Source organism: Gavia stellata, chromosome 2 (genome assembly GCF_030936135.1).
Source record: "Gavia stellata isolate bGavSte3 chromosome 2, bGavSte3.hap2, whole genome shotgun sequence".
Taxonomy (NCBI): domain Eukaryota; kingdom Metazoa; phylum Chordata; class Aves; order Gaviiformes; family Gaviidae; genus Gavia; species Gavia stellata.
The window spans coordinates 74,670,588-74,685,734 of NC_082595.1; positions in this window are offsets into that span (position 1 = coordinate 74,670,588).

The following is a 15,147-nucleotide window of genomic DNA, read 5'->3' on the forward strand; positions in this document are numbered from 1 at the left end:
GCTATATAAATGCTGGAATTTTTCTCCAGAGACTTTTCTGTGCCACTGAAAACTTGCTGTTGCCCAGATCCATTAGTGCTGGTAGAGGCTGTGCATTTGAGAACCATATTCTGTCCATCCCCCCATGCACTGTTCAGAAACTTAATGAGTGATTCAGAGCATCCACTGTCTGGGGTCCGTGGTCATGTCTTATTAGACAGGAAATGACTAGAATAATTTCAGTGTCCATGACAGGCATCCATAGCAGGATGTTTGAACTCAGCCCTAAATATCTTTGGTAGCTTTGTAATCTTTTCAGGATGTCCAATTTGTCACTTTTATGGATGGGGAAATTTTTTTTTTTTTTTAAGTTTTATGCAAATACAAATATGATAGAAGGGACATCTTTTTGCTTTCTGGTCACAGAGCCCAAAAATATTAATATGCACAAGGGTAATAAATGCTACCAAGATACTTTACTCTGAAGATGGTCACTGAGCCTGTTGAGAGTTTAGTCCTCTTGATTCCAGTTACCCTGTTTCTTATACTTACTGGACTTATTCCTACCATGTTTGTCCAAAATGACATGGTAGCACCCGGATATTTCCCTTTTTTCTTAACCACAGCTGCCTATTCTCCATCAAGGCACAGTCCTGTTTTGTTATTAAATCAATGCTTATTCTATTTCCTCATTGTTTGTTCTGTTTCTTTTAAGGTTCTGCAGTCGAAACAATAATACTTCATTAGCGCTGGCATTAAGGGGAAATTGCCAGATCTAAAATTATCAGTTATTGAAGCAGTACGAACTCTCCTGCTTCAGGACATTTATCTTGGGTTTGAGAAAATAAATTGCTCTGTAACAGCCAAATTTAGGATTTGGGGAATTTCCTTTTGAAGCAGCTTGCTCTGGCTACTGTTGGAAACAAAACAGATGGCAGTTGTCATGCAACATAGGAAAGTTTGTGTTCCTTACCAAAAAGAAAGAGCTCACCCTCCAAAATAAACATTTGCCAAGTAAACTTAGGGACTCTGTGTATTTCTGCTCTTGCTTCACTGTAGCTTAGCATATATAAAACTACGCATGAGGTACATAGTAGGTTTCATTCATATTAGATGGTGAGACTTCAGCTGATACTGCCTGTATATTTAGGTTTAAAATATGTGTTAGAAGTACAGACAGTCTGGAGCATAATAGAGTCAAGTTCTGTTTATTTTTGGTAAGGTGACTCCAATTCGTGTTAGGAGCTGGGGAAACATCATCAGTTCCTGAGGCAGTCACAATAACGATAGCTTTATCAGCACTCATTCACCATTTTAAAGAACAAAGGTTAATAAACAGGAGATAGAATATTTATTCTTATATGAGTCCCGGGGGTACTAAGTCATCTTTAATGAGAAATGAGGTAATTACCAGTTCTGTCACCTTTTGTCTCTCAAATACACTTGAAACTGTTTAATATGAGTCCTGTGTTGTTCGATGGAAAATAAAGACTTAGAAATTATTGTAAAGCCCCGCAATATCGCTATATTAATGCAAAGGCAGTGAAGCCTGAATATTGAAGTATATACTTAAAGGTGATTTGAACATTTTTCTTAAATCAGAATTTGATGAGATGTCAGGACAAAAAAATACATCAGTTGTCCTGGTGTGTCATCACCCTAATCATTACAGACTATTCAGCTCCTCAAATTAGAGATATTTTAGGATTGAAATGGAAAACATAGTGAAAGAATTGGACTGTGACAAATTGAGGAAGGACAAATTTCTAAATTTGCATCACCTGCCTTACGTCCAGAAAGCTTGTGGAGAGTAATATGAGATCAGCTAGGATGAAAAAAAAATAAATCACAAAGGTAATGCGCATGAAGAAAGAACAAGGAACTGCTGCAGCAATTCAAGAAGATACACGCGGTCAGACTTCTGGAAGACTGTAAGCCTCGTTTTCCTTTGCTTTGCTGTTATTTGCTGGATCAAAGATTCTTGAAGTGGATTTAACTGCCTGTCCCTTTTTGCAATGTCAGAGCGTTGGAAAGGAGATGCAATGTAGATGAGAACCACGTTCTGCAGAATTAGGTTACGGAAAGATAATTACACAAACAGCCTTCATCCACATGCTGCACAGTGCAGGCAGGATTTAAAGGGTTCAAATTACACAGGGCAAAATAAATAGTCGCTATCAGGTCACTGGTGGGCCAGGGACACGGCCTTCTGGAGGACAGTTTCTTTCAGCCATCTCTGCCCCAGGAGTCGCTTGGAGAGAGCCTGAGCAGCAGTGAGGGACGGGTTTGCTGGCAACTGGCTGCTCCCCATGGCAGAGCTGGGAGTGGAGCTCTGGGCTGGACCCAGCTTTGGCTGCAGTCATGGGCTTCCCCTGGAGGTGAGGTGGGTTGGGGCGATGAAGGTGACACAAAACTTGGGGGAGTGGCTGATATGCAAGATGTTTGTGCTGCCATTTGGGGGGACCTGGACAGGCTGGAGAAATGAGCTGACAGGAACCTCATCAAGTTCAACACAGGGAAGTGCAAAGTCCTGCACCTGGGGAGGAGCAACCCCATGCAACCAGCTAGACCACCCAGCTAGAAAGCAGCTTGGCAGAAAGGGACCTGGGGGTCCTGGCGGACACCAGGTTGACCATGAGCCACCAATGTGCCCTTGCCACCAAGAAGGCTAATGGTGTCCTGGGCTACATTAGGAAGGGCATTGCCAGCAGGTCGAGGGAGGTGACTCAGCACTGGTGAGGCCACACCTGCAGTGTGTGTCCAGTTCAAGGCTCCCCAGCACAAGAGAGACGTGGAGCTACTGGAGAGAGTCCAGCAAAGGGCCACAAAGATGGTGAAGGGACCAGAGCATCTCACCAGAGCTGGGAATGTTCAGCCTGGAGAAGAGCAGGCTCAGGGGGGATCTTATCAGTGTACATAAACACTTGCAGGGAGGGTGCAAAGAGGACAGAGCCAGGCTCTTTCCAGTGGTGCCCAGTGAGAGGACAAGAGGCAGTGGGCACAAACTGAAACACAGAAGGTTCTGTCTGAATGTACTTCCTTACTGTGAGGGTGACCGAGCACTGGCACAGATTGCCCAGGGAGGTTGTGGAGATATTCAGAAGCTGTCTGGACACCGTCCTGGGCAACTGATTCTAGGATGAGATGACCTCCAAAGGTCCGTTCCACCCTCAACTGCTCTGTGATTCTGTGAGGACAGCCCATTGCTGTTAGAGTAACAGCATTGTTGGCATTTGCTTCCCAGGCAAAGCCAGGAGAACTCTTCGCCTTGAAGACATTATGCTCAACAGGACAAACCCTTTGTGGCTATGTTTGCTCAGACTGTAAAATGCCAAGGGCAGAGAGGCCCAAAGCGGGGTGGCAAGGGTGCTGGTGGGACGGCCAAGAGGTGCAGAGGGCTGAAGAGGAGAGGGAGAAACAGGACAAATAACATCGAGATGAGGAAGGGCTGAGTTCAAGTGGCAGTTTGGCTAAAGATTTGGGGAAAAAGCAACTAGTAGGCTCCTGTCTTTGGAAGACAACTAAACTAACTGTGTCATTGTGCATTCCTTTCCCCTCTATCCTGGGCCACTCTAGGATCTCAGAAATTCCAGCTAGGCCCTGACCTTTGTGTAAGGAGTTGGGCTGTTAAGCTTCCCTTGACCTTTCCAGGAACTCTTACATACTTAAGGCAGGGAACGGCACTGACTGTACCAGGCACTCCTGTTACCTGGCTGAAGTGGGTAATGAGAGCAAGAAGAACGGGATGATCCATCATTCCCTAACAGCCCTGGAGCACTCCTTATCAGGATCATAACCCAAGTGGAATGACACCATGGTTACCAAAATTCTGTCATTTTACTGATGATTAAGGCCAATCATCTTGCCAACCTATAAGGAGCAGTCCCAGGCAAGACCCTTTGAGCTCTCCTGGACTGCAGCAGGCTGCCATCAGCATCTCCTTCTGAGTGGGAAGTCTCTCAGAGTTTTTCACAAACTCTCTAGTTGGTGAAATTTTGGAGGACCGTGACCTGGGCTAAACTCTCTCCTCCCTGAGACTCAACCCTGGCCCGTTGAGGAATGCTGAGACATTTGAAGTGAGTATTTTCACAGTACTCGAGGGGAATTTTTAGCAGGTATACCTTTGTGTATATATACATAGCTTTATGTCTGTGTGCGTGTGTGTGTGAATCAATCTGTAATCAAGCTATTGTTGTGATTAGCTTGCTTTGTAAATCTTAAAACTAATCCATGATTAAGTACTGCTAAAATCTTATTATTTACCTCAAACCATGAATGAACCTCAAATTGCTGCTAAATGCACATAATCCTTTAGATAAAACCTGTTGACCAAGTCTGGGACTAGGATTAGACCTAGCTGCACCTAGACTCCTCTCTGAGAGGGAGTTTAGAAGGCAAGGGGATCTGTTCTGAACCTCGTGACTCAACAGGAGAATTTATTTATTCCTTGTACCCTCTCTTTTCCTTTAGATATAAACAGTTGACCAAGTCTGAGACTAAGCCTGGGTTCAGCCGCACCTAAACTCCTCTTTGAGAAGTTTAGAAAGCAAGGGAGTCCATTCTGAACCTCGTGACTCAATGGAAGGGTCTTCCCTATTCTTTACCCCTTTTTTTCCTCCAGTATCTCTGCATAAATCATTCCAATTTGATTCTAATTTTATTTTTCATTCTATGTTTTAGTAAGTAATAGGGTGGACCCTGCCATCATATTCTGTTAAGCCGTATTTTTATAAACTTCTATTAAAATCGCTTTTACCAATACCCTTGATGGTGATTCTTTAAATTGCCTAAGCCACTCATTCGCAACACTATGACAAGAAGCTGTGAAAATGTCTTGGGTGGCAACAGCAGGAGAAAGGTCTGGTGACCCTGCTGTAGCCTGTCACTGGTCGTCACTGCCCCTTTTGCAAAGGCATCATGGGGACTGGTGGTTTTCCAGACCCTCATGTCTACTTCTGACACCAGGCTTGCAAAGGGAGCAATGGGGACAGAGAGCACTCTTTGAAAATTCAGACGTATGTTCAAAAAGAAGTTGTGTGCATTTCCACCATCCCCTGCTTTTCTCCATGTAAACATTTATTTAGCTTTAAAAAATCACTGGCAAATGGCTGATGGTGTTGTTCCCAGGTTATAGTTGCTAAAGCAGCTCCAGGCTTGGTTCATTACAGAGTAATGATGGCTTTGCATCTTTTTGTTTGCTATTCAATAACTGTCCTCTTGACTGAAAGTGCCTATTGACCTGAAAAAAAAATATAAATGTGTCTCCCTTCAACTTTCAATTTTTTAAAAGCATTTCTCCGTTGAACTGGCTTTCTCCAATAATGATTGTATTTGTTATAGATTTCCCTGGCAACATAACAGTATGGAAATAAGCATTTGTACTAATCCTTTCTGCTTCAGTTCTAATATGCAATAGTCATTTTTACATCAACAGCCAGTGTCTAGCTTTCCCTTCGGTGTAAAGGTGAAAAAGCTCCTCAGCATCACTAGTGCAAATGGTGTGTCTCCCAGCTTCTCTCTGTCACAACTTCTCAGTAGCTCCTTGTTCCCATTTACTAAACAGGGATAAATAGCATCTCCCTTCCTCTGCAGGTGCTGAAGCATATGCAATGGGTTGGCACCTACTTTCGGTCTCATCCATGAAGACAGTTTTCAGAAGTGCCAGCACCGGTAAATCCACTTAAAGACACCAAGAACTTGCAGCCTTTAAGAAATTGACCCACTTTTCTTTCTTATTTGAAGGTTTGGAAAGCTCCCAAACCATGGAAAGTTTAGGAGTGTATTGCTCCTTCCCTCCTCGTGGTGCACTAGCTAGGGAGTAATTGGGAAATGCCACAGCAAACTCTCAGGTAACTTCTTGATTTGATAGCTTCTCCATACTGAAAGATCAGCAGGTTTATTTAAAATTGCACAGTACAGTTCTGCACAACCAACTACTGTTATCTGTGGCTTTGATCCCTTGCAAAAACTGCATATAGCACTTCTGAGTGTAATTTGATGTGGTGGGTTTATTACCTTAATAGGCAGGAGAAAATTTTCAAGACCACTCTATGCAAAATTAGCTGGTTTGTTACATTTAATTAATTCAGGTTAATGTGATTTTAGTACAACATAAACAGTTAGATCTTGAGAAATGGAGAACATACATAAAAATAAAATTAAAATCAATTTTTTCTCCAAAGCCAATTATTCACGTTTTGTTTAAAAAACTAGAAATGGCTTCTGCTAAGAACAACGAGTTACTGACTAAGCTAACAGCACAGCATAGGGTCAAAATATTTTTTAAAATGTGCAGTATGTTGACTTGGTGCAGGAACTTAAACATTTAGTTTAAAATTCCAGCATATGCTTGTTCCACATGAAAGGCCACTGTAAACAGTCCCAATTACTGCTAATTGATTTAAACGTCAGAACTCAATAGGAAATCACAGATGTTAACTGCTCAGCGATGCGCTAAAACTTCCTGAGTTTGTCACAAAAGATTCGGTGTAATTGCAAGATACCTTTTTGAGGCCCAGGGATTATATAAATCTGTTCCAGTGAGAGCTGTTCCATGGAAAGCATTGATGTTAGGCTTGTAAGGCTGTTAAGGAAATAACTTTATATTTGTTTCGGGACCTTCATCCTGTAGAAGACTGAAGAAAATGTCTAATGTGTTTGTACTGCAAAGAAGAGAGAGAATCCCTCTTTTTTGGACTCCCATGAAGGATTTCAGAACCCTTTAAAAAGAAAGCTGACTGTTTTCTTGAAAAGCTGAAGGAAGATGTGGCAGAAAGACTTGAAAAAATCCAGTCAGCAGAGAATAGGTCTCCTGAACTCATAGGCAACACTGAAGCTTAAGCTATAGGACAGAGAATATAGGGAAAATGTTCCAGAAGTCTTTGGTTAAAAAAGCATAAAAGTTGTCTATCTGGAAGACTGAAGTTGAAGCATGGACATTAGTGCATAAGCAGGATGCAATAACCACTTAAATGTAAATGAAGACAAGCTTCAGCAACCAGATTGCGTCTAGAATTAAAATGACCCTGTTCCCCTCCCCATCCATAGAAACTACCTACAGACGCTATCTGCTGGCTAATCCTCATCTTTTCCTTTTCTGTGGCAGTTATGATGATGTTCTTTCTAGCAGAAGTGATTTTTCTGAAAGTTAACATTTTTTTCTAAAAAACATAGAGATAGTAATATAAATTCTTTAATATCATTAGGAATTCAGTAATATCCCAAGCTGATGGTGAATCTTGCAGCAAGATGAAATGTTGCAGATCACTTACTGGCAGGTTTCCCAGCAGGTGAGTCAGGGGCTCAGCTTGTGTGGTTTAAAGCCCGAGGGCATCTCTAGGCTGCAGATGATTTTTTGCTGGGGATCCTGGACCTCAAGGGTTGGTGGCTCTGGCACAGCGCAGACTAAGAGCAACAGCTTGCTGAAGAAAGTGAGTTGGATAAAACTATGAATTAGAAATCAGGAGAATTGGGTTCTGTTACGTGACTGCCATTTTCCCATGCCTCTGCATGCTGTTTGTAAAATAAAAGCATTATTTGCCCCCTGCGAAGCCTTTTGAAATCCCATTAGAAAGTGATGTATGTCAGGAACATGGTGTTCTCAGTGCTGCTGTGGGTCCCAGGCATGGCTCCCAACCCAAAAGATGACAGAGGGAGAATCCCTTTCCTAGAGAGTGCTCTTTGAGATAGTAATACCAGCACAAAGAGAATGAAAATGGCCACTCCTCTGCAGCTGAGATTATATTTATCTCAGTGTAAGCCAGTATGTCTGACAAAGGCCAGAAATGTATGGCTCAACAGGCAGAACAACCATGTGAAAAAGGCACTCTGACCTTATGTGAAGAGGGCACTGCCCAGTTATGCTGGCACGATTAGGGGATCCCCTCTGCCTACAACTACCCACCAGCCCATTCCAGGACACATAGCTTACCCTGCCTCTTCTTCCCACCCTATCGTCTCCAAAACCCAGTAACAAAACATCAGTTAGTGATCATCATCCTAGGCCTACAGGGCCACAAAGGTTGGAGAGCACATTTGGGGTCACCCAGCTCCAAGACGCCACTCAAGACTGGGTCAGCATCCACCAGGTCCCTCAGCCTGGCTGGGGGACAGCCTTTGTACAGTGGGAGCACAGGCAAGGGCCATTAGCGATGTTCGCATCCTCCTCTGGCTTGCTCCTCACCATTTGCTCCTTCTTGACAAGTCTGCTAGTGTTTTGGGCAAGGCCCCTGTTTACTCTGCAGCCTTTTCCAAAGGTGTTGCCTGGACTGGAAGACTCCCTCAACCTCCATCTGTACTGTGCTCCAGTATTTGTGTATGTTTTATATTGTGTCCTTCTTATAGTATAGTTTTAAGTATGCAAGCTGAAAGAGATCTGTTGTGTGTGTGGTCCTATCCATCCTCTTAAAAATACAGGTGAGAAACCAAAGATAGACAATATTTACGGTGGGAATAACAGCCCGAGAATCAGGAGTAACATATTTCCCTGTGTTGTTATGTGTACACTTTGGAAATGTTATCCTGCTGTTCATTTAATGAGATTGTACTGAGGAAAAAAGGAGAAGGATGCAGGCGTGGCAAATGTGTCTAGCAAATCTTTAAATGCCTGAGTGGTGATGATAATGTGAGCATGGGTTTATTGCTCTGCATTTTAGAAATACATTTTTAAAACTTCCAATTTTGCTAGGCATTTGTTTGCATACAGGCAGTTCTGCCTCTCCTTTCTGTAATTTTATTGCAACTGTAATAGAGATTTTGGAAATCAAATGCATTCCACTATATTTCAAGGCTCTGCCTGTGCTGCTGGGTAATATCTGATTTATGAAAAGAAAAGGCATTATTTGCCCCACCCTCTGTGTATCTGATGGAAAAATACAGTAAATTAAGATTAATATATCCATTCCTTGTGCATGTGGGTGGATATAAAGGAGATGCAGATTTCAATCTCATAGATGTTTCTCTTCTCACCTTAAGTAAACTTGAAACATATTATTGTGTTTTTTTCATCTCTACTCCTCCAGTCTCGTGCTGGATGCTGCTAATGGGACAGTAGGTTTATTAGCCATTGAGACTTCCTCGAGATTGTTCCAATTGTGTCTTAGTCCTTTGAACTTGTCTATCATTCCTGCCTTCTTCAAATTAAACAGTGGATGGGAAGGGAGGAGTTAGCCTCTCGTTCTCCACTGAATTGGCTACTATCATTACATTGCTTTATTTCGGACTCCCCGCCAGTGCTGGCATCTGTTTTTTAGAAAATGACTTTTCACTCAGTATCCTTTCACTAACTGGAGGTATTACTCTTAGGAGCAACTCAGATCCCACTATTTTTGTAAGTTATATGTCAATTTTAATTTCAAAGTGGCACTTGAGGTTGGATTTCCCCCCCTTCCCCAGCCCTCACTGCCTGTATTGGAGGTATTGAGATGGTCTCTATGGAAAATCATTGGCGTTCTGGATTTAAATTGGTGTATGACGAGGGAGGGCTTTTGTTCTCTGTCCTTGCCAGCCTCCTCTGGAGGCAGCAATACTTGGTGCTGACCAGGACCCTAAGAGATGATTATTTTCTCAATCTATTTTTGGTTACCAGACAGTATTGGCTATAATTTTATTAGCCATTTCACCTGAATTCAAACTGATTACCTGATTTGAAATGTTATTGTGTGGTTTCTGAAATGGTTATTTTTATCAAATCATATTTAAGCATATTAAGTAAAGCTGAACAAGCTGCAAAGAGAATATTATGTTGCTAAGAACTTAAGAAGGGTGTTGATTGAAGATAAGGTCTCATAGAAAACTGGATAGACTAAAAAATAACCTTGCTACATCTGGGTACTGGTTTTGTCATGGCATTAGATAACCATTATGGAACTGTATGCTGTCTTCCCTGCTGTGAAACAAGAGGTGAAAGAAACAAATTTTTAGCCATTTTTACATTTCATTAACAAATGGTCTTACTTGAAAATGCAGTTCTCTAGATCTTGGCAGTAGTGAGATGCCTGTAGGCAGAAGCATAAGTCTCCTCTCAGTGATTTGTGGGGCTGGATATTAAACCTGCAAAATTCTAAATGTACCTGGCCATGTACTGTAGGATGAGAGCACTGGTAATGTTGTTGGTCAAAATACCCTCCGTGAGACCCATACATTTCTATGGTTGTGTAGCAAACTGCACCCTCCTATCGTCAGACTTGTTTACTGTCTTCCAGATGAGACCCATACTCAAGAAAAAGTAATATCTAGTTTATTTTCAAGCTGCTGTAGACCCTTAGGCCTTGCAACAGTAAATAAATATTATTCTCAACCCCAAGAATAATTTTAATCTACCCTTAAGATGTCAGCAGCTAAAAGTAATCATGTAAACGTTATTATACACCTTTCCTTCTTCCAAATTACTTGTGAAGAATGCAGTTATTGCAAGGAGGGAGTGAGTGCCGGGTCGTTCACGTCCCCTGGTGCACAACCCCAGGTGGGCCAGTGCCGTGTCCCGGGTGCTGCTGCCTGCTGCTGGGTGGCACGTGGCACGTGAGGAACACGCCCATGGATGCTGCTCTTCTGAAGACATTTCCAATATTAGATTTGTGTTATTGATCTCTGCTCTCCCTGGAGCCAGGAAAAAACCTACTGAAAGAAGTCAACGAGGAAAGTAAGGCAAAAATGTAAAGAACTGACTTGTTTGTTGTTAAAGAGCGTTGTGAAATGCTTGCTGCACGGCTTAGATCATCCACGGGAGAGTGATGAAAATCACACTGGCATGGGCGTTTTGCAGCATTTATGTCTCTGTTTTGCTCTTACAATGAGCAAATTGGGGTTATAGAGAAATATATGCGATTCTGAGGCATTGTGCTAACTGAATTTCTCCCCAGATATGTACAAGTATAATGGAATAGATCCCTCAGGCAAACTTGCATCATCCAGTGATGAAAAGGCCAAGGAAAGTTCAGACGCTTGCTACCAATCCAAAAGCAGAAGTCCATGAAAGGCCACTGAATGCAGGGATGGTGTTTACTTAAAACATGGTAATTAAACGTTAAAAGTTACATTTTAGGCTTGGGTAACTGCAGCGGGTTCACTTATTGCCACTGGCCCTGCATCAGCACACTGCCACATGTAACAACGTGGTCAAGCAAGTGTGCAATAAAACCACAATGGAAGCCTGCAAGACCTCAACCTGAGCCGTGTAGTTCAGTACCTCCAGCCTTGAGGCCACAGTGTGAGGATGCAGAGGACATCATAGCTCACGTTTCTGTCCAGGCTGTTAAGTCCCTGCTGTTGTTGCTGGTTACATACAGACAGGGCTGCGTGCAACACTGATACTGCATAACGTACATCAGAAATCTTGGTTGTTTTAGCGCTAATATATCAGAAACCTCCTTAACTTTTGACTAAGCTTTGGTTGGTGTTGATTTAATTAGGCTGGAGTCAACAGATAGCACCCTCCCTAAAAAGTTCAGGCATGAGTGAAGTAACCTTTCTGGGACTGTGAAGGGACTTGCTTGGACTTTGGGTCCAAGTCTGTGGTTGCATGGCACAGTAAGTCTGGCTGTATGGCTCCTGATAGTGGACCCAAAATGATGCAGTGAGTTGACGCAGTATGAACTCACCCTGATGTTTCAGATTTGTTCCAGAAAACTTGGACGGGCTGACTTTGTACTGAGAAGCTTTAACTGAGATCAGGTTTCCTCTGTCCTCTGCAGCCAGTGCTTCTGATTGCATAAAGCTGGAGTAAATTCCCCGCTGGTCATGGAGGTTATTCAACAGAAATATGACCATCTGCCTGTGCCTGCTCTGGATCATATTAGTACTGCTGAGTAACCTGATAGCATATTGATAAGCACCAGTGATCACAGGACTATGGTCTCAGAGGTATGAGCCTGAGATTAAAAAACATCTTGAAAGGGTTAGTTTTTTCTCTTAGCAGTAGCTTTACTACCTATTGTTTCAGATATCCACTTGCTAAAGGACAGGGGGTGGGGAGGAGCATTAAAAACTAAAAGGAAGGAGTCGACCCAACTTTCTGCTGCATGATTATCTTGTATATTTGTGAGAAAATGATGCTTTGTACCTTCCTCTCTTCTCCTTAATACAGAGCTGAATCATTAAGACTCTGCTGATAAAAGTCCATTTGGGTTGTCTGCACAATTTCCTATGCATTTAACAAAGGAATAAATTCAATCAAGCGTCCACTGGTTAGCTGACCAATGTCAACTGGAAACGATGATGTTCTTCCCAAAAGCAACCATGGATTTTAATCCATCACTGAAAGTACAGTATTTTACAGTGCTCTTTTATCTGTCCTCTACCAAAGGCATCTTTAACAAGAGCCATACAAACACTTGTCACAGTCCTGCTGTCTGTTACCTACCTCTAATTCTTACAGAACACTGAAATTTATAATGCTGCATTAAGCTTGATTCATTACCACTCTCCTTAGTTCACTCACAGCAGTCTGTTTGTGTTAACAAAACTTCATGAAAAGCATTGCCTGTTACCCCGAGGGGGACTGATAGCTGTGTTCCTTGTACCATGGCCCTGTTATTCTAAATAAGATTTTATCTACAGCTATTTCCGTTTTCTTTCTGCTCCTTTATGCTGATTTAAGTTTAAAATTGTAATAAGAACTTTTCAGTAGCTTTTTCTGTTAGGGTTGTTACTAGGACAAAGATAAAATATTCGTGGGTCTTTTTCTAATGAATATTCCAGGTTTGCAAATCTTTATGATGTGCTTTACCTAATGCCAAGGGGAGGAAAAGGAACACCAGACGACGTGACGCTGCAAAGCTCAGTCTAATTTAGCGGGCCAAGCAAGGGACTGGCTCTGCCAGAAACAGCTTTTCACGCACTCAGACACCCCCATCAACTGAGACCTGCCCCTCTCATCTCTCCAAAGAGTTAGTGACGCTTGTTCCAGCTGGTCCCAGCGGCTTTGGGCAGTGGCTTGGCTCCAGCGCGTGACGGTGCCAGCTCAGATGCTACGTGGTGTCGGACATCCGTGTGACAGCGCTGCCCTCATGACCAGCCCTAAGGGTCATTATAGCCACGTGTCAGCACTGGCCACAGTCCCTCTGGCCATGATGACATCCCACTACATGTCCCCGGTGGTTTCGGGTATGCTCTCCTGTCAGGCATTGGTCCATGGCTCACATAAGGCTCATGCCACAGTTTGCATTGCACAGCTGCGGCTCGCCAGGCTCAGCCTGTTTGTGCCATGCCCCAGCTCTTGGCCCAGGTGAGGCCATGATATTCCCATGTCACCTAAAATTGTGGAGAGGAGCTTCCTGCAGTTAAGCTTTGCATCTTTTGGGAATCTGAGCCTAAATCTCCCCTTTCTGATTAAATACAGAACTGATGAAACATATATGTATATGTTACTGGCTGTTGAATTACAGACCAGACCAGAAGACTCACTAATAATGAAGACAAGTAAATAACTCCTTTTTCGTTCTCTCTGACAGACTGCCATTTCATTTCCTTGTCTCAGTTGCAGGGCCCCCTTCTGCTCGACTGGATGAGCGCAAGGGTCTCACAGTTTCTGGGGCAGGGACCCATACTCCAGCGACCATCCTACACAGACTTTGGCTCAGCTGTCCAGGTGGAGGCCAGGGCATGACTGGCCACCTGGGTCCTCATGGGCACGTCCCTGGCATCCACTGAAAGTGCTTCTAAACTCAGAAACTTGTGATGGCCGGTCCTGGGAGTCCATCAGACTGCTCTGTCTGTTGACCTAAAAGAGAAAGCACATGAATTATGCTTGTTTAAAAAAATAGAAAAGGAGAAACAACTGAGAAAGAGCTTCAGAAACAAATCCCTTTTCTCTAGTGTGTTTGAGGAGCAGCTGGCTGCAAATTATAATTGTCCTCTATTTAGGAACAATAAATTAAAGCAGAGTGAAATAAAGGGAGTGATATTCCCAAAGACCTAGCTGATAATTTATAAGGGCTTGTAATCACTGTAATTAAATGTGTATTAGTGATCTATAACTACAATATGAAGCTGATTTAAAATGACAGTTACTTTCTTGCATCATGTACCTCTTCCTAATGATGACTTGCATTTGACAAAGTCAAATTAACAATGTTTGTATTAAAATGTACTCAGTGCAAGCTTGCTACATGAACCTGTCAGATTTGGAAATGACATCCTTTCAATAATATCTCCAGACCTTAAAAAGACACTGGGGCTTCTGAGTTAGGAAAATACTGAGCAAATTAATGTACTACACTGTAAAACGTGGCGGGTCCAGGATTGTTCACAGCAGAAGCAGATAAGGAAATAAAAATTTTCGTTATCCCTGTGTGCCTGCAATGCTAAAGAGCAACTTTCTGAGTTTTAGAGTGAGGGTCATCACGTTCCCTTTAAGAAGTCGCTGCTGTCACATGGCACACTCCCTTCAAAATTTTATAACATAGAAAAGCCTTACTTCCATTAATGAGATGCCTAATTAATTGCAGAGTACTGTATTGAATTAAAACCTACAATGTTTCAGAACTAAGGGCCCCAAACTGGAAAGCTGGGAGCCCAGATCCCATAGAACAGCAGCAGTCGCTGAAAGCGCAGAAGTAGAATTTCTTGCTCATAAAAACTAGTCTTAAATCTTCCAATAAATGGTTCCAATTAGCAGCTGTTCAATGGTTAATTATGTCTCACTGTAGGTTTCTCCTGTTTCTGTGTGTGTGTGTGTGTCTGAGCGCCTGCCTTCCTCCTTGCTTCACAGATACCCGGAGAAGATCTGGGAGGACAGTAAGACAGATAACACTGCCGTCCCAGTGCCCTGTGTCTCACTGCGTGTGTCCCCTGGCATCTGCCTAGTTAGGGTATGGAGGAGAAGTGGGGAAGTTACACTCCCTGAACACCCCGAGAGCCAAATTAGTCCTCATACCTCAAATATCTCAAATGTACTGCCAAATTCACGTGTGTTGTAGCAGCTGATTACAGCTGCCAGCGAGCCTAGCCCGTCCCTTACTCTGTCTTTTGTGATGTGCTCTAAATGGTCTTCTTTCACCTGAAGATAAAGATGTATTGCAAATGTGAATTTGGAATGCAGGTAGTTTTTTGACTTGCAACTTTTAATTCCTCAAAATGTGGTACTATGCTGTGTGATGGGAAAAGAATGGGCTCTGTCTTACGTAAGTCCGAATTTTTTGCAATGCTTGGATCAGAAGGAATGTGCTGGGT